This window comes from Leptonychotes weddellii, chromosome 6 (genome assembly GCF_054177405.1).
Source record: "Leptonychotes weddellii isolate Sample4059 chromosome 6, ASM5417740v2, whole genome shotgun sequence".
Classification (NCBI taxonomy): domain Eukaryota; kingdom Metazoa; phylum Chordata; class Mammalia; order Carnivora; family Phocidae; genus Leptonychotes; species Leptonychotes weddellii.
Genome location: NC_138374.1, coordinates 106,855,332 through 106,881,863, shown reverse-complemented (window position 1 = coordinate 106,881,863; position 26,532 = coordinate 106,855,332). Strand labels below are relative to the sequence as shown.

Genomic DNA, 26,532 nt, shown 5'->3' with positions numbered 1-26,532 from the left:
CTGGTGCAGAGCTAATAAAGAAAAAAAAAAAGTTTTGAGCTCCCCAGAAAGTGGAACAATCAAGAGAAATAAATTGAGAAAGAGCCAACCGTTGCTCAGTGAGGAGGCGGCGATGACTCTGAGCTCAGCAGCCTGAAGTCAGCATTTGTGGTTTGAGGAGCGGTTTCATACTGAAGCCTTGTAAGTCCCATGAAAGAGATTTCCAAAATCGCAGCTGCTCTAACACCAGGCTGGCCATCCCCCCCACCCCTCCCAGTCCCAGGCTGGAGTTCATTCCCCAAGAGGTTTCAGAGGTGGAGGGTGGGGGGGACAGGTGTGCCTCTCAGACCCCTCAGGGTTGTGGCTGGAGACCGCTCACCTGGTAGTTGCCCGCACCAAGGAAGGTCTGACCTGAAGCTGGACAAAGAGCAGGCCAAGGGAGAAACCTCAGTGTTTCTAGAATGAGTCTCTTTTGTCCGGTTGCCTCACCCTGTGAGCATCTGCCTTCTCTGAAGAAAGAGAGGCTGGAACAAAGCGAGTGTCCTTTAGTATCCCATATAACCATATCAATTACATTTCATTACTGGACCATTATGCGCACTGTGCTATAATCCACCCGTTAATGGCCTCACCTCCACAGCCCACATCCCTCCCCTTTGCCCTCCTGAAAGCTTAGCTTTTAGCTAAGTCCCTTCATCTGCTGTAATTAGGTCCAGACTCCCTTTCTCAGTGAAGCCCATGCCAGTAAAGGGCAGCAACTTGCCTGTACCTCTCCAAAAGGGCCCTAGGAAACATTTCTGGCCACTTGGAGGTTAATTTGTGAACGTTTCTATGGATTAATAAACCAGCAGTGCTCCTCTAATGTGCGTACAAGTCACCCGGGAATCTCGTACAAATTAGTCAGCAGATGTGGGATGGGGCCCGAGATTCTGCATTTTTAACAAGACCCCCGGTGAGGCCACTGCCGTGCCAGGAGCACACGTGGAATAGCAAAGAATTAGAGCGGCCGAGATGCAAAGCCCAGCTGCCCACAGCTCCTCTTCTCGTTTCAGCAGAAGGCAAGGACCCAAGTCTCAGCCTGGCTTTGCTCTTTCGCCTCTGGTTTTTCAAGTCATTGGTGTCTTAGCCACTCAGCGGGGACAGGAGAGACCCAGAGGCTTGTCATGTCAGCCCAGGCTCTGAAATGCAATGAAGAAGTTAGAGTCTTTTCTGGACATGAAAATGGCCCAGGTGATTCCTACTCGTGAACCCACAGCAGTTTAGAATAGTAATAGTACCCCCTCCCAATGCCTAATATATGAGGTGGATTATTTAGAAATGAAATCTCTTTGATGTAGCAATAAGATGAGACAACTCAAGTATCTTGGCCAGTGACCGCTGATCTGGAACATGTAAGGATGAGTATACTTTAGCTGCCAGAAAACTGAAAACTTGTAGCTAAACCCAGCGAGCAATCAAAATGAAGGAAGAGAGGGGCGCCTGGGTGGCTCAGTCGGTTAAGCGACTGCCTTCGGCTCAGGTCATGATCCTGGAGTCCCGGGATCGAGTCCCGCATCGGGCTCCCTGCTCGGCAGGGAGTCTGCTTCTCCCTCTGACCCTCCTCCCTCTCATGCTCTCTGTCTCTCATTCTCTCTCTCTCAAATAAATAAATAAATAAATAAAAATGAAGGAAGAGAGAAGTCAAGGAATTTACCAAATATCAAGATCCTCAGCCAGACCTTGAACTGACCCGTCTTCTGCCTCTTAATCTAGTGGCATCTTCAACAAGTTATTCTATCACTATGTTAGGAACCTTCTGCTTCCTTGCTGACTCACCATATGACCTGTCAATGTCCTAAAACTCAATGTCTCCATTCATTTTTTTTGTAAAATGGGAACCATGGAGAACTCAAACCAAAGCAGGACAGATTTGCGTTCAAATCCAGTCTGAGGCCTTGCGAAGAACAGTAAGCCTCTTTGTGCTTCAGGTTACAAAAAGTTACCAAGCGGGCACCTGGGTGGCTCAGTCGGTTAAGTGACTGCCTTCGGCTCGGGTCATGATCCTGGAGTCCCGGGATCGAGTCCCGCATCGGGCTCCCTGCTCGGCAGGGAGTCTGCTTCTCCCTCTGACCCTCCCCCCTCTCATGTGCTCTCTGTCTCTCTCATTCTCTCTGTCTCAAATAAATAAATAAAATCTTTAAAAAAAAAAAAAGTGCTTGGTGAATGATACATAGAAAAATGAGTATTTTTATGCATCTCCATGATACTAGGACACAGATAAGATGCAAGACAGAAAGACCAGGAGAGTTGAGGCAAGTCTCAGGGCTCATAGCCCTGAGGTCATAAGACACAAAAGGACCAGAAGCCTCAACAAAGTAGGGGTGTCAAGCCAAATGGGCAGACAGGTATCTGTGGATTCAGAACCGAAGGACAGAATAAGCCAATGATCCATGGGTCTCAATGGATGTCGAAGGTCTGGGTAGACACGCGGTGCCCAATAATCCTGATAAAGGAGTGGTTCAGCACAGCACATGCACACAAAGCAGGGATGGAGGAAGATGCATTTCCTGGAGTCAAGGTGAGCTGATGAGTCAGAAAGCCAGGCAGGCTGGTGGGCGAGAAAGGCACCAGCTACCAGGAACAAGCAACGAGAGGCAAGGAGTTGACCTTGCTAGAGGCAAATGTTTGGCCCAGTCAAGAGTTCCTCAGTTCTTCCTATCAGGGCGCAGACAGCTCAGAGCCTGCAGGTACCAGTGGGGACATCACAGTGTCTGGCCGGATTGTAAAAGGAATAGCGGAGTCGTGGCTGACAGCAGACTCTGACACAGCACCATTAACATATTCCTGACCCACATTCATTTTGTCAAAAGATGCTTTTCCAAATTGAGTCTTTATTGAGAAGACATGCACCTAACTCTGATTTGAACAGGCGACGTCGCCGCATGCAAAGTAACAGCTTAGAGAGGACCTGTTTTATCCCATCACTCTATCTAGAAGCCAAGCACCCTGTTTTGTATTCATATTCTGTGTTCCAGATAAATTGTCAGGTCCTTCTGCCAGATTTTTATGGATAATTAGAAGGTTGCAAGAAGCAGATGTTATGAAACTATCTGTGACTAGTCCTTAATGGAGGATGACAAGAACCCGGCACCATTTCTTAATTACAGGAGACACAGCGAGACATATTAAAAAAAAAAAAAAAAAGAGGAAGACTTCGTGGAAGCCTGACCAGATATCAAATGGTGAATCACCCACATTGAACCTGAACATTCTTGGCTCTGCAATCCGGAAATATAGATCCTACCAATTATTCCTACCAAAGATCCTACTTAATTATTAAGCTAAATAATTTCATAAGTCGTGCATCCTCCGATGTGGCTTCATTTCCGATTTTAATAACTAAAATATGAGCTCCTGACTAAAACAGGGGGTCTCTCTGGCTAAAACTGTCCCGACAAGAAAATTGCGTTTTATTAAATACAGACATGGTTTTTGCTACATCGGATCCTATTCGGTAGGATAAGAGTAGGGAAACTAGGTTCTTATCCCATGAAGACTATGGCCACAATTAACAGTTTGTGAGAGCTCACTATGTGGTAGGCAGAGTATAAACTCATTGCCGTGCAGCCTATTCAATCCTGGCAGCTCTAAGTCTGTGGGCATTTCATTAGCCCCATTCTACAGAAAAGGAAACCGGTAATGATAACAAGATAGCAACAAAAACACCACCAGCTGCTACTGCTGAAAGTCGTTGCGTACCTCCTATGTCCTCACGTTCTGCGTTTGCATACCTCATCTCATGTAATAGGGCTAGAGCCGCAATTGTTTTTATTCCCACTTAGCAGAGGAGGAAGCTAAGGTTCCAAGAGATTTTAAGTGTAAAGTCAGAATTCTAACCCCAGTCTTTCTTTTTTTTTTTTTTTTTAAGATTTATCTATTTGAGAGAGAGAGAAAAAAAACGTGTGTGCGAGCTCACAAGTCGGGGGGAGGGGCAGAGGGAGAGGGAGAATCTCAAGCAGACTCCCCACTGAGTGCAGAGCCTGATGCAGGGCTTGATCCCAGGACCCCAAGATTATGACCTGGGCCGAAATCAAGAGTCGGCCGCCCAGCCGACTGAACCACCCAGGCACCCCTAACCACAGTATTTCTAACTAAATATAGTCTGTTTAATCCCTGGGCTATACTACCTTTATTTGGCTGGGTAACTGTAATAGATTGAATTGGGTTCCCCCAAAATTTATTTCTTAAAGTCCTAACCCTCTGCACCTCCGAATGTGACTGTATATGGAGATAGGGCCTTTGTAGAAGTAATTAATGTAAAATGAAGTCCTATGGATGAGCTGTAATCCAGTATGACTATAAGAGATTAGGACACAGACCGGCACAAAGGGAGAATGATACAGAGACCCTGGGAGATGGTAGCCATCCGTGAGCCAAGGGGAGTGGCCTTGAAGAAACCATGGCAATAGTTATATGCCTAAGTTCACTAAGAATCTGTTCTTCTGTAACAAGACACACTTGAAAACATTGGTTGCATTACCAAGGCTTTGACTGGAATGTCATATTTATATGAGAGAGATGTCTAAAGACTCAGATATGACCAGACAGCTTTAAGTAGCTGCCATAACAAATTCCTATAGATTGAGTGGTTTAAACAACAGAGATGTATTATCTCATGGTCCTGGAAGCTAGAATTCCAAGATCAAGGTGCTGGTAGGATTGGTTTCATTTCAATCCGTGGCTTCTGAGTATCTGTTTCTTCAGCTAGAAGCCGTTAAAGGCGCTTACTGGGCATAGCCACCCCATGTGCTCTCATTAACATCCTTCACCTTCTGGACAATTTCAGCAGGTGCTTTCTTCCCATGGTCCCACGGACTAACAATTTTCCTCACTCTTCAGTTTCTCTTACTCTTCCCACCCTTTCTTTGGTCCTTCCCTGAGCTACTGATAAAGTAAAAGTCCCAGATCAGAAACAGTAGGGAGTGGGCTTGGAACAGATGTGTAGGTAAGAGGCAGAGATGTAAGCTCAGTGGGAAACCACAGGGTGGAGGTTCTTATAGGGGAGAAAAACTTCTTCCTTTTTCCCTTCTAGGTTTTTTGGCTGATCTAATGATTAAATTGACATAAGACAGATTAATAGGAGAAAAACAAATGTAATTATATACATCCAGGAACCCCACAAAGACATGAGAGGCTCCCCACAGTCAGGCAATTGGGGTTTATATGCCACCCTGAGCTAATGGGAAGCAAGTAGGGATCTGGGACTTCAAAAGTGAGGAAGACAATCCATCGGAAGATGGGAAGATCAAATGTTTGGTAAGCAAATGTTTGCCCTGCCATGTGGATAAGACTTTCTTCTGTAAAAAAAAAAAGTTATCTTTGGTAATAACTCTCTTCCTGGTACAGGTTCTCTATCTAAATTCTTTGACGCAGTTAAGGGGGGAGGTAAAAATCTCTCCTTAAGTGTGTTGGGCCTTGATTGTCTTCATCTTGGAATATTGCTCCATTACTTCATTGAATTAGAAAAATAGGTCAGTTCAGTTAAACAGTTGTGTCTCATTTTAGAAGGTGATGATGCAGCTGGGATCCCAAAGTTAGGCCTGCATGATGTGGGAAATCGGGTATTTAATAAGGCATTTCTATGGAAACAAAAAAAAACAGTTAATAATTGGAGCAAATTACAAACCAACAGAGTTCTGAGGGTCACCAGTTGAAAAGATTTCTAGATCTCAGGCTTGAAGCATCTTTAGAGGGACTGAGGGCAGACAATGGCAATTGGACAGATTTTCCTGGTTTGTAATCTGAGGCCTCTAGTGATCTCTTAGAGTCGTCCACCCAGCCAGAGGCATGAAGACTGACTGTTCATACATGAGTTTTTATTCTGATTTCTCTGAAGTTTATATCAAGTTGTCCAATGTTAGCTTGCATGGTTTCAGGAAAAGGGCAGCCTTAGTTCTCAATGATTCTAAGTCAGAAGGGTAGAAGAAAAACTGGAAATGTTAGTTTAAAAAGTTGTAGCCAAACATTGGAGGAAACTGAAAGAACCCAGAATCTAGTCCAATTTACGGGTAGAAAACAAAACTTCAATGACAATTGACAGAACTAGAATTTAATCTCCATAAGTGCATATTATAATTTCTACTGAAACACCATTTTGTTCTCTACCATCACCCCCATTGCCATTAAAGATAACCAAAGAAAGACTAATTTGTTTGCAAAGTAAGTCTAGTTTTAATAAATTTGGCTTGATTGTTTATATAAATATAACAAGAATAGTGATTGACCATATAGAATTTTTAAATCTGCTTTGCTGGAACTTTTTATAAGGAATCTCAGACTGTACTTTTAAAAGCTTCTCAAAGTTGGGGCTCCTGGGTGGCTCAGTCATTAAGCATCTGCCTTCGGCTCAGGTCATGATGCCAGGGTCCTGGGATCGAGCCCCGCATCGAGCCCCGCGTCGGGCTCCCTGCTCCGCGGGAAGCCTGCTTCTCCCTCTCCCACTCCCCCTGCTTGTGTTCCCTCTCTCGCTGTGTCTCTCTGTCAAATAAATCAATAAAATCTTTAAAAAAAAAAAAAAAAAGCTTCTCAAAGCTAGGAAGCCAAGCTAAAGATGGGCTATCAGGCTTTCCAGCAATACCTATAGATTTGGGTTACTTCCTATCTTTACAAGGTCCCCAATCCTGAAATTCCTGCGCCTGCCAGGAAGTCACCTTTCTCACTCACCCGGCAAAGTTGCTGAATCCCTGTAAGTAAGGTACCAGGCCATTTTCACCAAGGGGCATTATTGGCTCCAGTCAACCTTAGCTACTTAAAGCTGTCTGGTCATATCTGAGTCTTTAGACAACTCTCTCATATAAATATGACATTCCAGTCAAAGCCTTGGTAATGCAACCAATGTTTTCAAGTGTGTCTTGTTACAGAAGAACAGATTCTTAGTGAACTTAGGCATATAACTATTGCCATGAAAATCAGAACACCCACTGAGAATTTATGAATTCTAGGGGCATCAGGTAGGAAGAGAAGGATAAAAGTTTAATCTTTGTTCACAAAGGTATACATTTTCAAGTTGTTCTAAGTCATAGGTAGCTTAAAAGAAGAGAAAAAGATTTCCATAATTCTGGAAAACAAAATATATATATTTTAAATTGGCCATGTTTTAAACAAAAAAAATTACAAGCATACTCCTCAGTTCATTCAGCACAATGTAACTGATATTTGTTCTGATTGAATCTAGTTATTCTATTAGCTTTAGAAATTCTTACCAGTTCAGTTTTCTGATCTTGAAGTTATCAGAAATCTGTATTCCAGAGTATGTTCCATAAGTCTTCTTAAAGATGAAGTACTTTTGCAGGAACATTTTTGCAAAAGCATCAGAGAAATAATAACCATCTGCAAATTACAAAAGACTTAAAAATAGCCATGATTAAAGATCTGATGAAAGTCTATCACAATGCAGTTGACAAGGAAATCTATTTATTTTTGTGACACCTAACATTTTAAGATAAGTGGAATTATGACTGATAATGTTATATCAGGACATATTAGATTTCTAGAAATTTCATACAATTTGTAGAACACTGGTAACACATACTAACAATACAACATGAAAAACGCTCAGTATTACTCTTTTTTTTAAGTAATCTCTACATCTAATGTGGGGCTCGAACTCAGGACCCCGAGATCAAGAGTCACTCCCAACTGAGCCACAGCCAGGTGCCCCAGTATTACTGTTTTATTTGACAATGCTTCCCATGTCATTTAACATATCAAATAAGACTAATTAGTTTAACATCTTCCTTTTTTAAGGAGAGAAAACAAATCTTCTGAGATGTTCCAGGGACCCCCTAAAAAATTCTCAAACTTAGTTCGAAATCAAAAAGACTTTATTTAGAATTTGATTTTTAAGAAGTTTGTCAAAAATGTCAGAGAGGTTTTAAAAAACTTGGTCAAATAGGATCATAGGTCACTGTGAAAGAATACTTAGCTATCCATTTAACCATATTGTCAATTAAAGACTTCACAGGCAAATCTGGAAAGCTAAATAGTTGTTTTAACCTTAGTTCTTGGGTGCCTAGGTGGCTCAGTCAGTTAAGCATCTGACTCTTGATTTCCACTCAGGTCATGATCTCAGGGTCATGAGATCAAGCCCTGCATCCAGCTCCGGGCTCCTCAAGGAGTCTGCTTGAAGATTCTCTCCCTCTGCCCCTCCCTCCCCACCCTCAATCTCTCTCTCAAATAAGTAAATAAATAAAATCTTTAAAAAAAATAAAATAAAAAACTTCAGTTCTTTGAATAGAGAATCCTCAGCTTTCTTAAGTAATCAAAGACCTGATAAAGGCGAAATTATTTTGACAAGATACAAAATCTTTGCTTTTTAGGCAGATTACTTTAAAAGGTAAGGAAAAATCTTTTATAATCTTTTATCAAGAGCAGACCAATAGTTCAAGAAAACTTTTTTTCCTTTTAACAGAAAGAAACTTAAATTCTAATTTTATACCAGCTTATTTTTGATATCAAAATTCATTTAACTTAATTAAACTTATTTTAATCTTAGTGAGCTTGACTAAAACTCCTTTGCAAAGATTCCTTTTCTATAAATCTTCTACAACCTTTTTACATTCAAATTTTGTCCTATAATTTTTCTTTCCCATTTTAATACAATTGACAAAATTACCTTATTTTCCCTTAACAAAAAATGCATTTCCATTTCTTATACTTAATTTTATTAAAAACACCCATCTTGCTTGTCTCACATTCAGAGATGTTTCCCTTATTATTTCTAGTGGCATTAATTACCTATATTACAGTTTTTAATTCTTAAAAACCTTCATTTTTAGTGAAAATAAAAACAAAAACAATTATAAACTGTCTTCTATATTAGCATTCTGTGGGTTGGCAAATTTATAAATACTTTTAGAATATCTAGAAACATGTTTTTCATAGCAGAATTTCTAGTATGACACAGACATGTTTACTAATGGACCCCCAACTATCTTTAGTAATAATTATTGTTCTAGTATTTTACCTTACTTGGAAATAACCTAGACATTTAATGACTCCCCACCATTTAATTTTAACTTAGCAAAATTCTAAGGGTGGAGGTTACCAAGGAGATTTGGGAAACTATTTTTAAGTAGACATACCATAACAGTTATTACTGAAAAGTTCACCTGAAAATTCTTATCCCACTTACATTTATTTACTTGTTCTTAACAATCATACTTAGATTACTCATGAAAATTTCATGAGACATTAAAGCAGTTAGCCATCATCTTAAGTTATTTTTCTTCCTGCCAAACTTTATAACAGAGATAACATGAGCATATTCTACTTTCAGTAAATGAAGATAGAATAAAAGTATTACACTTAATGCTAATAACTCTAAAGCTATGTCTGTATTAATGAAACCAGCAAACTTAAGCTTGCTTTTATTTACCAAAAATTATCCTAGACATGAGCTTGAAAAATGTTTGGGTTAGTTTTTATTATATTTCTGAGATTTAGAAATACTTTGTTCAAAAGCACTTGTTTTTAAGCCAATTTTAAGTAGAGCTTTTTTAGAAATGAATTTTGGCACCACCATCTAGAGGTAAAAAAATGCCACATCTTTCGTGTGTGTGTGTGTGTGTGTGTGTGTGTGTGTGTGTGTGTGTATATATGTATATGTATATAGACGTACATAACATACAGACAGATACAGAGATCTGGTTGCTTTCATTTTAAAACTTTAGCCATGAATCAGGTACAAAACAAAACCCACTAGTTTATAAATAATTGTGTCTCTGGCAGACAGAGAACAAGTTAAGGTTACCCACTTAAAAGCTTTTTGCTAGTATTTGTGGAGAAGACTATTAAGATTTGTATTTGTCCTTGACAAGTAATCTTAAGGATGCTGTGCTCCGGAGTTTGGGCAAGAGAGCCTTTTTAGCAGTCTGTATTTTAAAAAGGTCTCCTCTTCCCCCACTTCCACCCCCTTTTTTTAACAGTTTCAGACCATTGTTTTAGTTACCTCCCAGGGTGTTTACATTTCAAAGACATAGTAAGATTTCTATCTTCAAGAGATGGAGAAAGAATGTGAGTTTTCTCCTAGAAATTCTGGTTCTACTTCTGTATTACCAGAAGTCTAGGGTCATTACTACTTAAATTTTCCCTCTTTTTCTTAAATGCAGAACAACTGTATTTCAATGTCCTGATTTTTTTTTTTTTAATATACAATATCTGTACATATCTGGAGGCAAACAGGAAAGGCTCTGAATGGGCTTGGAGTTGCTCCTGGACTTATGCTTTTATTTCTCCAAAAATTCAAGTTAGTAAATCAAAAATTGTTCTTTTTAACGTTTTTTGGTCTGCATTCTTACAAGTTATCTCCAAAGAATTTGGTAGCCTTTTTTGTCAAAACATGTAGAGGTTGATTTGCTCACTTGATCGCACTATTCCAAATTTTTTTTTTTTAATATTAGGGAGAAAAGTTCCAACGAAGATGAAAATTAAAAGATTTCTATATTTTGGATCTTCACAGTTTAGTGCAGTATGCTTTTAAAAAGTCTGTATAAAGCCTTCAACAAAGGCCTTTGGATGATCATCTTCTTTCTGAGTGTATAATTTAACCTTAGACCAATTCACTTTAGCGGGGAAAGCCTCCAATATTGTTCCTATCAAACCTTGAATACCAGCCTGCAGTTGAGCTATTTTCTGGTCATTTGTAGAAGGGCCTGGGAGAAATTCTGGCCATCTGTTTAGGGCATTAATTTTTAAATGTTTTTCTTTAAATTTGGTAGGATCTTCTGAAAGTGGAGGTAAAAGGACTTTATAATTTAAATGATGCCCTGGTGTCCGAGGGACCTGAATTCTTTGGGTGGGGTCTAGGAGATCCCTGCAAAGAACATATTGCCTAGGAAAGCCTGCAGCTGTCAGATCCTGATTACAGAGCCCAACAAAACAAGTTTTTTTTATGTCTGAGCTGTATTGTCCATTCCAGATGCTTCTGTTAAATTAATTTCCTGGCTCTTAGTATTGACATGAGTAACCTGTACATTCTCAGCTTAGGGATGAGGTGAGAGTGCTTTCTGAAAATCATGTAGGAAAACAGAAGCTAAAATAAGCATCTAGGTGTTGAAGGCATTTTCCAGAGAAGGTAGAGGACTTTGGGGAACTCAGGGAATTTGCTGAGAAGAGAGGGCAAGATTTTAAGGAGATTTTATGTTGGATGGAGTCTTTGATTCTTGTTCTCTAATTCTGTTCTTTCATCTTAAGGGAATCCCTAAGGCTAGCGGTCATATCTCTTTGTACTGATCTTTTAATTTGGTCTTTCCATAGGTACCCATAATACAACTGTTTAGGATGAGAGCTCTCTAAAAACGTGTTTGTTTGGTTTTTTTTTCAAATATGGAAGTCTTTCCAATTCAAAAGATTCATCATCTGGCCATTGATGAGTAGGATTTCATATTTATCTCAACAATGACTCAAACCAATAAGCTTTTTTATGACTTACCCAAGGACACAAAAGGCACCCCACAAGAGAGTGCAAAAGATGTAGCCCTCACAAGATCCAGAAAGTTCACTCCCAGAGTTAGCCTAAGAAAGCAAGGGCCTTCCTGTCACAGGTATTAAGAACTGTGTAGTAAAAACGTGTCTCTCACGGGCGTGTGGAATGCCTCCAGTCACAGACCCACTACTCTGTGTCTGGGCAGGTGCTCCTGGAATGGGACCTTCCAGCACTAACAAAGCAATGGAGGTTGAGATGACAAAGGCCCCTTATGGACTGGGACACCTTCTGATAAACTCCCCTAAGAGCTGGCACAGCTGGACAGAGAGAACTCTGCTTGTGATTTTGTGTCTCCTGAATCCCGGTCTATTCAATCGGCCACCAGATGTACAGTATTATTTGTACCTTCTGGAGAGTGGAGACCAGAGAGAGCATTCTCATTGGTCACACAGCCAAGCTCTGAGGACATAGGACAAGATCAAAGGAAAAGCCCATCAGATCTACAGTCTTCCTCCTTCTGATAAACACAAAAGACAAAAACAAAAGAAAGCAATGATTATCTCTGGAGGAATGGAATGCATAGAAATCAGGAGTATTCATAATAACAAATCTTTACCAAAATTGCTATGCTCAAGGAACTAGTTCACACAAATATTTTTTTTCCTGCTAATTTAAACTTACAAAAAGCAAATGACTGTCACCACTCTTAACTTCCAATAGACCCTGCAGGCAGAGTCCAGGACACTGATGTGGTAAGAATTCTTACCTTCTGCCAGTGCTTGTCCCAAGTCCCAAGATCATTCAGCGGCAGCAACCCTGGAGTGAGTACTGTTTAGCCAGTGAAGAGCCCCATGTTGGGTGCCAAAACTGTAGGGAAGGAAAATGTTTCTCTCCTTATCTTCTAGGTTCTTTGCCTGGTCTAATAAATAAATTGACATAATTCAGATTAACAGGAGAAAAACAAATTTAATTATTTATGTATGAGAGCACCACAAAGACAGGAGAGGTTCCCCAACAGTCGGGCAATTGAGGTTTATAAGCCATGGGAGCTAAGGAGAAGGAAGGGTCTGGGACTTCAAAGGGGAAGAAGACAATCCATAGGAAGATGGGCAGAGCAAATGTTTGCTAAACGAATGTTTGTGATGCCCTGAGAAGTCTTTCTTACGTAAAAAAAAAAAAAAAAAAAAAAAAAGTTATCTTTGATAACAGCTCTCTTCCTAGTGTAGGCTTTTGGCCTAAATCCTTTTAAGCAGTTGAGGAGGTAAAAACACTCCTCTTAAGTCTGTTGGGCCTTGATTATCTTCAGCTCAAAATTATCCACCTGCCAGAGTTGCACATTCTGCCCTGAGCCCCATCATCCTTTTACCCCTAAGACATTTTCTCAATTACAACAATTATTTATAAATTTATACATGTTTATATAATTATTTATAAATGTATATTAACATTATTTATAAATTACTCATAAAATACTCATAAATAAATTACTTATAAATTTACCTAGCATACAAGGTTTTTTGCTGGGTGCAGAGATATAATGCTAAAAACAAAAACAGGGGCCCTGGTTGCATACAGTTATAAAGGGAAATAAATATTAATCACATAATTATACTGTTTCTTGAATATCTGATTTGCCAAATGACAAAACTGAGACAATTTAGTGATGAGTTTCATGTCCTTTGCTCAAGGGAAAACCACCCATGGTTTGGGGGAGCGCAGTGCCTACAAGGAGTGGAGGCGCTTCCCAGGGGATTTGGGGTAAGAGCGAGTTTTATACAGCTCTAGAAGAAAGATAGAAAAGCAACTTTCAGATAAAAAAAAAAAAGTGTCCCTCCTATACGACATCAGGAAAGCTTTCTTTTAAATGGGATAAACAGCTGCATACCCAAGAATAATTATCAGTGAAGACAGCCCTACTCAGACTACCTGTAGTTGTTTTCACCGCAGTAAAAACCAAATGCATTTCATTCTGCAACAGACACGGCTCGTGATGGGCAATTCCAGACCCATGGTCACTTAATGTCCCATGGTCAAGTGTTCCCTCTGTCCAGAGGTCCAGTGTCACTCCATGAGCTATTTCTCCAAACATGTGTTATTCTCTGCTGCAAATGGCAATGGCCTTGTCCCAGAATCCTGGGTGTCTATGTTGCAGTTTTCTCACTGGGACTTTCCCAAAGCTCATGGTTTACTGTCACTGACATCCTAGTACCATCGAGTGGGCGTGATTGTATGGCTCAAGCATCAGGACCCTCATACTCTTACCAAGGCCTCCAACATGCTCATCCAGTCTGGCTGACTGGATAACGTCCATATAGGGGACTAGTGTGATATTCTGTGGGATGACTAGATGACCCAAGTCTCTTTACATAATTATGATGGAGGATGGGAGAGGATGGGGCAAAACCATAAATATAGACGCATGTCCATTCCAAGTGAATATCGATCGTTTCTGATTCTCTTTTTTGACAGAGATAGAAGAGAACACATTTGCCTGTCCATCCTGCACATAATGTGCCCCACAGCCCAGACCATGTTCTTCCGTTGTAGCAAAAGGTAGGTGCAATTGGATTTACTATTCGCTTGAGTCTTAGATAATTCATTGTCATCTTCCAGGATCTGTGTATTGTTGCAGAAGCCAGACCTGTGAATTAAATAGAGATTATGAGGAGGACCACAATGCCTGCATCCTTTAGCTCTTTAAGACCGGAGCTAATTTCTGCCATTCCCACTAGGATGTGATGTTGTGATACTGTTTGTGATTTACTATTTTGGCCAGTAGTGAGAGTGATGGCAGATTCAAAGGCTTTCACTTAGCCTTTCTCAATATAATAACTCTTATCCCTCAGGCCAAGGAACTAATGGATGGCTTTGCCAAATACCAAGTATGTCTATTCACATAATATGCAGAGGAACCAAGGAAATGGTCTCTGGGTGGATCTGTAAACCTAGTGGACACACTGTGAGCCAGATCTGGGCCAAACCTCCAATTATCAGCTGGTCATCGTGTGTTCCTACTGTATCAGTGAGGACAGGGTACTACCTCTAGTTTCTAGGTATCGATGTCTACTCAGATCCTGTACCCAGGAGTCCTTGAAATACTTGAGTATCCCCTTTCTCTAGTGGAGTAAATGGCTCTAATCCCTTTGGAGAATAACTGGTAGATCCAACATTATGGATGCTTGCTATGGTGTTTAGGGTCCTTCCTCCTGGGAACCCAGCTTCTCCTTCACTGAATGAGTTCCAGACCTGAAAACTGGCTCAGTCGGTTAAGTATCCAGCTCTTGATTTCGGCTCAGGTCATGATCCCAGGGTCTTTGGATCGAGTCCCGCATCAGGCTCCCTGCTCAGCAGGGAGTCTGCTTCTTCCCCTCCTTCCCACTTGTGCTCTCTCTCACTATCTCTGTCTCTCTCAAATAAATAAATAAAATATTTTTTAAAAAAGAGATTAAAAAAAAAACTGGCTCAAATCTGAAAACTGAGCAAGGAATCATGACATTTTCATGGAATGACTGCTCTCAGCCTCCTAATCATCCATTCTTGATTTTTTTTTTTTTCTTTTTAAATTGTACAGATTAGGCAGTGCCCTTGTTGGCTGCCCATATGTTTTGCCGCTAGGGGTGCTGAGTTCCATTAATACCTCCACAACTCTGCAGGTCAGGTGTCCTCTGATTGTAGCTTTGCTTTTATTTATGATAATTGTACCCAGCGGGCTTCTGACAGTTAAGCACAGCCACTTAGCCACTGTTACAGGGTTTATCATCCCCATTGTCGCTATTTCTGCAGCCGTATCTCTTATCAGTGCAGGCCTACAGAGAACCATCACTTACCTTCCTATTGATGCTGGTGCCCCTCTCAGTACATTCTCTATTGTTTCCTCTGGGCACTTCCATGAAACATAGTCATCCAACCGTAAGTATTATATTCATGCTAACATGCCCGCTTCTCTGAGCTTTCTAATCCATTCTGCTACCATCTCCCATGGCAATTCTGGCATTTCTACCTAAATTAATGTGAGCCATCACTTTTGCCATGGTTCTGGGAGATGTCTTAGGAGTGTGTTTATACCATCTCCTGAGCTCCTTGCTAAGGAGTTAAAAAAAAAAAATGCTTCCATATTAATAAGCTCCCTTTTATCTAAATTTGAGTTCTGCTTCCCCAACTCCTTGGTTCAGAACTGTTAAAATATAATCCCATGCATTCTTTCCTGGCTTGGTTCTGCAGTTCCTTTGGGAAAACCATCTCATTCCTTCCCTGGCAGGCCAAGCATGTCTTTGCTTGAAGAAACTACTGTATCATCTTCATGAAAGGACTGAGTCTAACCCTTAATAGGAAAGAATGGTCCTCTCATTCAGTCTGAGTGTTTAGAAAAATATGGGAATTTAAGATTACAGGAGCATTAACCCAGATGTCCCCCATCTCATGTGTCAGAATCTCATTCTTTCCAACCAGAACCTTGACTTTGGCATAGCTGACCTGCCTGTGCTGGGAATAAAATTTTCTTTGGAGCTTGGCTATGTTTCTGATTAAGTCCTGGGCCAAGTCTTCAATATTCTATGTCCTTCCCCTTAGAGCTGAGTGTCTCTTTATATGCTACTGTGAGGAGATATAGGGGAGAGAGGATGTACATATCTTTATTGAGACCCAGGTACAAATGTCATGGGGATGATCAGGTGAATAAAATAAATGAGGCTAGACATGAGAATCACATGTGAAGGGGCACGTGGTTGGCTCAGTCGGTTGAGCGTCCGACTCTTAGTTTCAGCTCGGGTCATGATCTCAGAGTCATGGGATCGAGCCCCACTTTGGGCTCTGCGCTCATCGTGGAGCCTGTTTGAGATTCTCTCTCTCCCTCTCCCTCTGAGCCTCCTCGTCTACTCGCTCTCTCTCTCACTCACTCGCTAAAATAAGATAAATAAATAAAATCTTTAAAAAAAATTATATGTGGAGCTTATAGAATATGAATTCTTGTTCTCCCACACTTCAACAATCTGAGTTTATAAGTCTTGGGGTGGAGCTTGGGAATCTTTAATATTCTGTAGCTCCTCAGGTGAATTTCATAGGGCTCCACTTGAGTTATTAACAAGACAACCTCTCAGTTTCCTGTCTACCCCCAACACAGCCACTGTTTTTGACTGGAAGCAAAAGAAACCCAAACATGATGGTACCCAAGTCTGGAAGTAACTTTATGTACTACCTGCTTTTATTTGTTCTGGGGCATGCCCCACCCCAGGCTAACTTCCACCATACTGGGTCTCCACAGAAGGTGGATCAAGAATGTGTGTCCTAGGAGGTGATCCATTTTGACAGGATGGCAGGGACCATATTAGCAACATCTCCAAACGGCTTTGCCTCAAAAGTGTGAGAAGTAAGGGGCGCCTGGGTGGCTCAGTCAGTTAAGCGTCTGACTTCGGCTCAGGTCATGATCCCGGGGTCCTGGGATTGAGCCCCGCATCCGGCTCCCTGCTCAGTGGGGAGCCTGCTGCTCCCCCTGCTATTCTCTCTTTTGCTCTCTCTCTCTCCTTCTCTCTCCGTCAAGTAAATAAATAAATAATCGTAAAAAAAAAAAAGTGTGAGAAGTAATAGAGTAGTATTAGAGAAGTAAGCAGAGTGATAGCAGGATGGGAGGAAAATACCCAGACCAGTATATTCACCACAGTCCCATGGGAAGTGAGCTCCCTGTGTGTACATCTTTGAAATGGGCCCTGTGGGATAATAAAATACAAACATTTGGACTTAGTCATCCCCGTTCCTGGTACAGAGCTCCTAACAACCTTGGAATCTCCTGAGCAATAACAATATCTTTTGTATGCTAATGAGTTAACTTTTGGTGGGTGGGGGTGGGGGGCGTAGCCACTAAATAACTTCAAGATAGGAGCCGGTGGCTGGAAAAACCAACCAAGTGATCAGAGGGCTAGAACTTTCAGCCTCATTGACCTCCTTCCAGGAAGAGGAGAGGGTCTGGAGATTGAGGTCAATCAGCAATGATTTGATCTATCATGCCTACATAATGAAACCTCCATTAAAAAAAAAAAAGAAAGAAAGAAAGAAAAGAAAAGATGCAATGGGGTTTGAGGAGCTTCCGGGGTGGTGAACACATCGATGTGTTGGGGGAGTAGCGTGCCCACTAAGGGCATGCAAGCTTTCCACTTCCTACCCCCATACCTTGCCCTATGCATTTCTTCCCTTTGCCTGCCCCTGAGTTATATCCTTCACAATAAACTGGTAATAGTAAATAAAGCACTTTCCTGACACCCGTGAGTTGCTCTAGCTAATTATCAAACCTGAGGAAGGGATCATGGGAAACCAAATTTGTAATCAGCCAGGCAGAAGTGTTGGTGGTCTGGGCACCCCATTTGTGACTGGTGTCTGAAGTGGGGGCAGGCTAGTGGGACCGAGCTCTTATCCTGACCTGTGGGGTCTGCACTAACTCCAGATCAATAGTGTATGAATTGAATTGGACTGTTGGACACCCAACTGGTGTTGGAGGATAGGTTGTTGGTGTTGGGAAAACCCACACAGCCCCTCACACACTGCCCTCCTATGGCTGTGTTCCTGCACCAGAAAGGCCCAGCCAGTCTGTCGGATGAGATTTTCCACTGACTTCTCTGCCCTCTCAGGGCCTGGCACTGAGAAACAGGGTGGTTAGTAATGATGGGGTTCAGGACATGCTACCCCACAATATGGCACTTGTCATATTGAATATCATAAGCTGAAGGAATTTGAAAAATGGCAGAAGCAGGAAGGTCACCCTGATAACTGTCCTCCCTAGCCCACTCACCCTTCTTCCCTGAAACAGGTCATAAAATTCCCACATGAAAGATTCCCTCTCTGTACCAAGAGGAAGGAAGATACTCTTATCACCAGAGATGGGGAGTTTAGAACCAAGAAATCTGTGCAAACAAATCTTGTTACACTAACCTTTATCTTCCTGCTTACCTCTTCACCATTTACTATGCCTAGCCCAAACCCCTCTGTCTTATCAATTCTTGACTTATTTACTCTTTCTTTGTCTAAAAGGTGTAAAAGCTTCCTGCTCTGGTTCCTCCTTCCATCTTCATTCTCTTGTGGAGACACCATATCCATGAAAAATTTAATAAAATTTGTATGCTTTTCTCCTTTGAATCTGTCTTTGTCCCTTTAAATTTCAGACCCAGCCAAGAACCCTAAATGGGTTAGTAAACTTTTTCTCCTCTGTAGTTACAGAGAGGTCCAGATGCTCTGCCTCCTCCCACGAGTCTGGGCACCCTGCACGAGGCACACTTGCCCCAGCAGGAGCCCTTGGCCCTCTACCTCTTCCTCCATCAGTTCAACTAGCCCTTCTTCACAAGTGCAGTCCAGCGACAAACCTCCAGTCCTAACCTCATGAGGAACTTGGTCTCCAATGTCTGACCAGACTTAAAACACCTGCACACAGAGGTCCTGTCATACCACGAACACAAACTCCAACCAAAGGTACCCTCCTCCTCCAACGCAATCCTCTCTCCCAACCAGTTTTATCGTTTCTGTTTACTCGTTAAATGTTTACTGGGTTCTTAATATGTGCCAGGCCCTGCACTAGATGTTGGAGATACAACAAAAGAATAGGACCAGGTCCCTACTATCCAAAAGCTTATAGTCTTCTTGAAAATGTGTGTGCTGCGGCGCCCGGGTGGCTCAGTTGGTTAAGCTTCCAACTCTTGATTTCAGCTCAGGTCGTGATCTCAGGGTCTTGAGATTGAGCCCTGCATTGGGCTCCATACTAGGTGTAGAGCCTGCCTAAGATTCTCTCTGTCCCTCTCCCTCTGTTCCCTCTTCTCTCCCTTTCTAAAAAAAATATAATAATGATAAATTAAATAAAGAATCATTAAAAAAAAAAAAAAGAAAGAAAGAAACTGTGTGCTTAACCTAGATGAAGTAGTTGAAAATGAAAGCCGGACTCCCCGAGTCCTGTTTTATATTTCTGTATGTTTCACTGCACGTAGTACAGTGGAAATGCTTTTGAAATGAGTAAATGAATAAATGTGAAATCAGATGAAGGAATGCAAACCTAACTCAGCTACTAAGACAAGAGCACCATGTCCTTCAGGCACCTCTATCCTTGTGGGTGCCACCTTCTGTACTTGCAGATGTGAGATGCAGAATTCTTTGCAAATCCTGTTCCTTTCTGCTGGGCTACTCAAGGATAACAACTGACTTTTCCTTTTTAAGTTACCAACACTCTCTGCTAATAATATCACTATCAAACTTTTAGAGAGAGAGCAACTAAAAACTACTCACAGCAAATGGCCACTGATGAGTCAGGAACCCTTAAAAGCGGTCATCGGGGTCCGGCCTGATGCATACAGTTCCATGGTTAGGCAAGCGGGAGTCACCTCCAGGAAGGATGGCGATTATTCCCAACAGCGCCAGGGCTGGGCACCACCCCCGTCCAAGCACCTGGCTTCTCGTTAATTTACCGTGACATGTTGCTACACTTAATTGCATTTGACAATTAGTAACATTTCAACACCTCTTTTAATGAAACAATTAAGAGAGTGCTTGTCTTGGTTGCAAGAAAATATATGAGCTGATTTTTCAGAGGAAAAGAAAAAAGACCAAACATAAACCCCCAGTGGTATTTCAGTTATAGACAGCTTTGAGGGAAGACCTTTCCCTTTTGCATTTTGCAAGAATTATGTGCCAGCACGCCTTTTCATGTTTGTTTGTTTGTTGCTTGGTTTCTCTGAATGAGCATTTCTCCACCAGACAGCTCCAGGCCGGTCACGCAGCCACGTGATATTAATTACAAGGAAGAACGGACGCTAAGCAGTTCCTGTTACTCATTTCTCACCCGTGTTGTTGCATTGATTGCTTGGGAAAGCAGATGCCCCCAAGGCAGTACTTCACACAATCAATGCGGGCCCCAGGGAAGCCTGAGAAAAGTCTTTGAGCCTTTGTCCTGGCTTCCAGTTCTCTCCAACTAACAGACTGATGGGGAAGTGTGGCCCCTAGGGGTCCCTGAAAAAACTGAAAATAACTGCTGTTTGTACTACCCACCCCTGCCACACACATTAGTAACAGAAAAGTTACTTTGCTCTGTCACTGAAACAATGTACCTTACAACAATAGCTTACAAATCTTTGGACTCATGAACATTCTATTGTCACTGTAGACTAGCCTGGGAGGAGCGTATGCTCAAAGATTCACCTAATAAGAGCTGTGAGGGGCCCAGATTAAATATGTCGTTTTGCAAAGGGTTGATGCATTGCATTTTCCAAAACAATCGTTTAGCAGAGCAGATGGAATGGATCATTGAAGAGGTTTCTGTTTTAGAAAAAAATCCCAAAATGGGGCGCCTGGGGGGCTCAGTCTGTTAAGTGTCTGCCTTCAGCTCAGGTCATGATCCCAGGGTCCTGGGATTGAGCCCCGCATCGGGGTCCCTACTCAGTGGGGAGCCTGCTTCTCCTTCTGCCCCTTACCCTGCTCATGCTCTCTCTCTCTCTCTCTCTCTCAAATAAATAAATAAATAAAATCTTTAAAAAAAAAAAATCCCAAGAATGTGGGGCACCTGACAGGCTCAGTCGGTATAGCATGCAACTCTTGATCTTGGGGTTGTGAGTTTGAGCCCCACACTGGGTGTAGAGTTTACTTAAAAAATAAATAAAATCTTAAAAAGAAAGAGGAAGGAAGGAAGGAAGGAAGGAAGGAAGGAAGGAAGGAAGGAAGGAAGGAAGGAGCGAGCCTAAGAATGTGAGGGAAACCCAGGATGAGGCTTCTTTCATTGTCCAGTGCTCACCAAACTCAGAGCAGATTGTACCTTCACAGTGATCCTGGTTCTAGATCAACTGGATACCTGGTATCCCTGAAGGTGATGGCCACTCTCCCAGCACCCATTGGCCGCATGATGTTCCTCCTGCCTGCATGCAATGCCCTCCTCTGCTTGTCCCCAACCTGCCATTCCATATCATTACAGCTCACATGTACGTCCCAAAACCTGTCCCCTCACCACACTTGGATGCTTTTCATATCATTCATTATCTATTGCTTTGTCTTACAGGCACTTAAACCATTGGCTCCTGCCTGAGTAGATTGTAAACTCCTCTGAGGCCAGGAATCATGCATTTTTCTTTTTTAATAAATTCACCACTCCAGTACCGTATATGCTATTTATATTATCAATAATAATTATAACCCTTGGGTATCCTTCAATAAGTGTTTGCTGAATTAAATTGTATTGATTTTTTTTAAAGATTTTATTTATTTATTTGGGAGAGAGAGAGCACACAAGAGAGAAAGCATGAGATGGGGGAGGGTCAGAGGGAGAAGCAGACTCCCCACTGAGCAGGGACCCCGATGCGGGACTCGATCCTGGGACCCCGGGATCATGACCTGAGCCCAAGGCAGACGTTTAACCGACTAAGCCACCCAGGTGCTCAATTGCATTGAATTTTTAGATATTGAGTCTGACTTTTAAAAAATTGTACTGGCTTGATTGACAGTTACCTTTTTCTACCCCATCCCACCCCCAAAAAAGTGCCTCTACAGAGGAAAGGCTGGGAAAGGCAAGGAAAGCATTTCTCCTCCTCCAGCTTCCTTAATCAGCTTGGGTTGGTGCATCATCCACTCCAAGTGGCTGGGCGTTTGTAAGCCGAGCACTGTCACAATCTTCCCCAAGGGAGAGATGCAATCAGAAGAGCAATAATGACTTTCTGGGAGCTGGGATGAATGACCTCATCTCTCAGGTCACTAGGGCAACCAGTTTGTGAAATCCCCAACAATCCTTTCTCTTCCTTTCCCACAACCGACAGTTCCCCTTCTCTTGCCCCACACACTGCACCTTGTCCCCAGGGGCCCCGATTGGACTCTCTGGGGATCTAAACAGACTTCCACAGGCCCCATCATCCTCCTGGGTCTGCAGGGAAGGGGGCACTGGTCCCAAAAGATAGACTTAATTCCTTCTTGCACTGAACATCTTCAACCCTCACACCTCCTCAGCACCCACACCCACTCACCCCCACACACACACCCCCCCACACACACACTCACTCTCATGCATGCACGCACACACATGCACAGCTAACTGCACACACAAATGCCACTTCTTGCTAATTGCATTACCCTTGCTGGTTATTATTAAGGTCTTGCTTTCAGGACATAGAACCAACCACATAATGATCAAGGAGACAAATGGAGCATATCACTGCAGCGACCGTGCGATGATAATGAGTTACATAAATCAAAAGTTCAGTAATTTACCTATCAGATTGAGCAGTGAATAGGGATTTTCAGTTACTGTGATTGTTTTGTGATAGATTTTTTTAATAACTCTGGTATGTAAATGTTCTGTAGACTAGAGATTTGTTTCCCAAAGGGAGGCAGCAGGACGCTGTGCAAAGAACACGGCATGAGTCCAGAGACCCTGGGGCTCATTTCAGCTCTGCCACCCTGGGGAAGGAAGCCAGTCCCCTTTGCTCGGGGCCTCCGATGCTCCTGTCACCCAGAAGCATCTTTGCACTCTGTAAGGGCCCCTTCCTCTCGGGGGCTCTATTACCCAGACTCCTCAGAGAAGCACAGCAGGGTTCCCCCTGCCTTGCACCCTGAAGAGAGCAGCAGTGTCCGTGAGCGTCAGCCAGCCCTTCCCAGCTAGAGAAATTGGGGTTCTCCCCACTCTGTGGGCACTTCTTCACTCCCCAAACCCTACGCTAAGCTGAGGGACAGTATAACGCTCAGCCTCTTTTTACACTTGGTGAGATGGTCGGTAGACACATGTAACCACGTGTCATCCACCGTAATTTCCCTCAGGTTACAGCACAAACCGGTCGCATTTCTAACCATTTTGGGTTTTTGGTGATTTGTGGGTTAATAGTTAGGAACTTTGAGGGAGAGGTTATCTTTTGAACCCATAAGGTTAATAATTCATTTTATTTGTTTGTTTTTAAGTCCATAATTCATTTTATTCTGATTTCCCAGTGGAATTATCCCAGGAAATGGGAGGGCCCTGGAGTCATACTCAGACTCAGGGAGCAGAAAGCCCGCAAGACTATTAGCTTCAGAGAGGAGCCTGGGCACGGGGGTTCCTTTGTGGGGTGGTTGACTAGGAGCATGTGTGCGTACGTGCACATGTGTGTACATACGTGTGCACGTGCCCATTACGTGTATGCATGTACACGCGTGCCCGTATGTGTATACGTGTGTGTGTGCGCGCTTCTGTGTGGGTGTATGTGTGTGTACGTGCATATCCACACATGTGGATATATGTACACGTTTCTCTGTATATATGTATGTGTGCACATGTGTGTGCTTATGTGTGTATATATAAAATACAGCACTCCTGTCTCCTGATTTAAGTCCCTGGATCAGGTGATGGTTACATTTACAATAAAGAAGGTAAAGAGGCCAAAATCTCACCCCTTCTCCAAACCACTGGCCTCTGCTTTCCTTTCCAAACAAGGATCCCTTCACTTCAACCACGGGGAAAAAATAATCACCTTCTCCGCACGGCAAGGGACTCACCGAGCATGAAGCAAGCTGGAGTCGGCTCCTTTAGAAATGAACAGATAAACAAACAAATGGGAGCTTGGAAGGAAGAGATGGTTTATGAATTAAATAATGTTTTATTAAGTTGCTATTAAATTTCAGTTGAACAGTGCTTGGGATACATAGGCGCAGACATATTCCTGAAACTAATTGGTTTTCCACATCTGCCTTGCTTCCTAATTGGACTAATTACTGCACTGTAGGATCATGTTCATCGTACTACACAAAGCAAGAAACCTTGATTTACAGTGAGAGGAGCTGCAATTAGAGGGAATTAATTCATAAAGCAACATCTAAATAAATCATATTATGAAAAGACAGCAATGTAATTATTGTGACTGGTGGGTCCCTGGTGGGGGAGCATCCAACCTAAACCTCCAACCAAGCTGCTGGATGCTCCCGCATCAGTATAGCATCTCCTATCTCATCAAGCATGTACTACCTATTCTTTAAGGCCTAATTGAAGCGCCGTGTCAAAAACAATACGGCCCAACACTTCTCGTCTCCGGCAGCGGAGGGGAAAACATCAAGTTCTCACCACCTCCTATTTGTCCTTTGTCAGAATTAAATACGAGCTCAGCGCAACACGGGTAATGCGTTATGGCTGCAGTTTCGAAACGGGAGCCTTTGCAAACTTAAGTGTCATTATGAATCTTCTCTCGACGTGTGCTGGTATTTCTGGGGTTGTAGCTAAGAGAGCTCATTAGGAAGAATAACGTGTTAAACTCCGGTGTTTCAACAATTCATCTCTCCTGGCTAATGTCGTCACAGGCAAGGTCCTGCCCAGATGTAACGAGTCTGGAGTCCTCGAAATATTTACTGTAGCTCCTTCACCTTTGACAGTGGAGATCCTCTTCATTTCCCTTTGCTGTTTTTGCTTTTGGTTTGTTTGCTTTCTTACTGTCATTCAGATGAAACCTGAGGTGAACTTGTGGACAACCTCCAGAGTCAAGTCCTTTGAGCCTCAGGTTCCCCATCCATAAGATCCAGTGATTTCTTCTGTCCCAAGGTGCCACCCTGGAGGGTGCTCAAAATAGGGTTTCCCCACTTTTTTACATCAAGACATATGTAAGAAATGATGTTTTTATATGACACTCAGGTCATCAGAAGGGACTGTTTGTGGCCAAATCCATTCGGATTTCTGGATCCAGGCTCTGGCTATCCCAACATGTGCCCTGCTGCCTTACTTCCTGAGGGAATCAATATCTTGGTACCCCTATACTCCACTGGGGCCACAGACACCTGCTGGGGAATTCTTCCCCACAGAAGCTACACTCTCTACTTCAGAGGGGCTTTCTGCACTCTTAGTGGCCTGGATCAGCCCAGTCCTGCAGCCCTCCCCTTCACAATACAGCAGGTCATTACTCTCAGCAGGTAACCCTGAGCTCACTGTCCACTAGGAGGCCTACTATTGCTCATCTCTATCTGCTGGTAGAGAGGTGGGGACCACTCCAAAGAAAATATTGTAGGAAAATAACCTCTAATCTCAGTGCAAGGGCTCTGAAATTCCTTCAGAAGGAGGACTTCCTCCATGTGTATTAAATCAATAAGTCAAGAGTTTAGCAGAGATCACAGCAAGGCTTTAGAAGAATGTCATTGACTCCCAGGACTAGAAGGGAATATGTTAAGAACAGTGCTTTTAGAATCAAAAAACCCGAATTTAAATCTATTTCGATTTAAGCGTTAAGTCGTTAAGTGTCTGCCTTCGGCTCAGGTCATGATCCCAGAGTCCTGGGATCGAGCCCCGCATCGGGCTCCCTGCTCGGCGGGGAGCCTGCTTCTCCCTCTCCCTTTCCCTTTGCCTGCTGCTCCCACTGCTTGTGTTCCTCTCTCACTGTCTCTTTCTGTCAAATGAATAAATAAAATCTTTAAAAAAAAAAGTTGCTATTTCCTTAAAAAAAAAAAAATCTATTTGTGTGCTGTATAAGCCCAAACGTGCCATTTAACCTCTGTACCCCTGTTCTCATCCTCAGGTGGCTAATACTACCTGCTTCATGAGCTTTGTTATGAGGCTCAAGTGATACAGTGTCCGTCAACTATGCGGCATCTTCCCAGGCCCAAATGAGGCCCAGTCTCAGAAAACAAAAGCTACTATTAATAGTAGTAGCACTGCTCCCATTTAATTGTTCTGGTCATTCTAATGTAAACTCACTAGATGACTGTCCATCTGAATTCCTCTGCAAAGGGGAGTGGACTTCCTTCTGAGGCAGCCCATTCAATTTTCAAGCAGTCCCGTATCTCCTGGTTTCAATCTCTGTATCTCTACTACGTCAGTTGGTGTCATTTGAAAATGATTAATTTTTGCCTAAATTGTTAGATACAGCAACGTCATTTCCAGGGAAGCAAGTGCGCTGTACTTCCCTTCCCTGTGTGGACTCAATCTCAGAGCTTTCCAGTTGGGGGTCATCTGCAAGAGGCTTACTTTGGGGATAGCGATTCAAACACTCCTCCAAACAGATTCCAAAGCAATATCTACCCTGATCTCATGAACATAATTCTACCTAGATTTATAAAAAACACCGGTAAAGAATAGCTTTGTTTAAAAAAAAAAAAAAAAAAAGTAGCTGATTTCTATTATTCTCTAGGTACTCCCT

The 26,532-nt window shown here is 42.4% G+C and overlaps 1 long non-coding RNA gene across 2 annotated transcripts; it reads right to left on the bottom strand.

Annotated features, from left to right (window-relative positions):
• Positions 1 to 4,689: 4,689 nt before the first annotated feature.
• On the bottom strand, positions 4,690 to 12,837 carry LOC145722321 (uncharacterized). 2 transcript variants are annotated; one of them, XR_014146489.1, is made up of 4 exons: positions 12,210 to 12,837; positions 11,849 to 11,960; positions 7,221 to 7,347; positions 4,690 to 5,597 (listed from the first exon to the last, which is right to left on the bottom strand). It is a non-coding gene; the product is annotated as an uncharacterized LOC145722321 (long non-coding RNA). The 2 variants fall into 2 exon arrangements; XR_014146488.1 differs by having other exon boundaries at positions 11,849 to 12,837.
• Between the last annotated feature and the right edge of the window lie 13,695 nt (positions 12,838 to 26,532).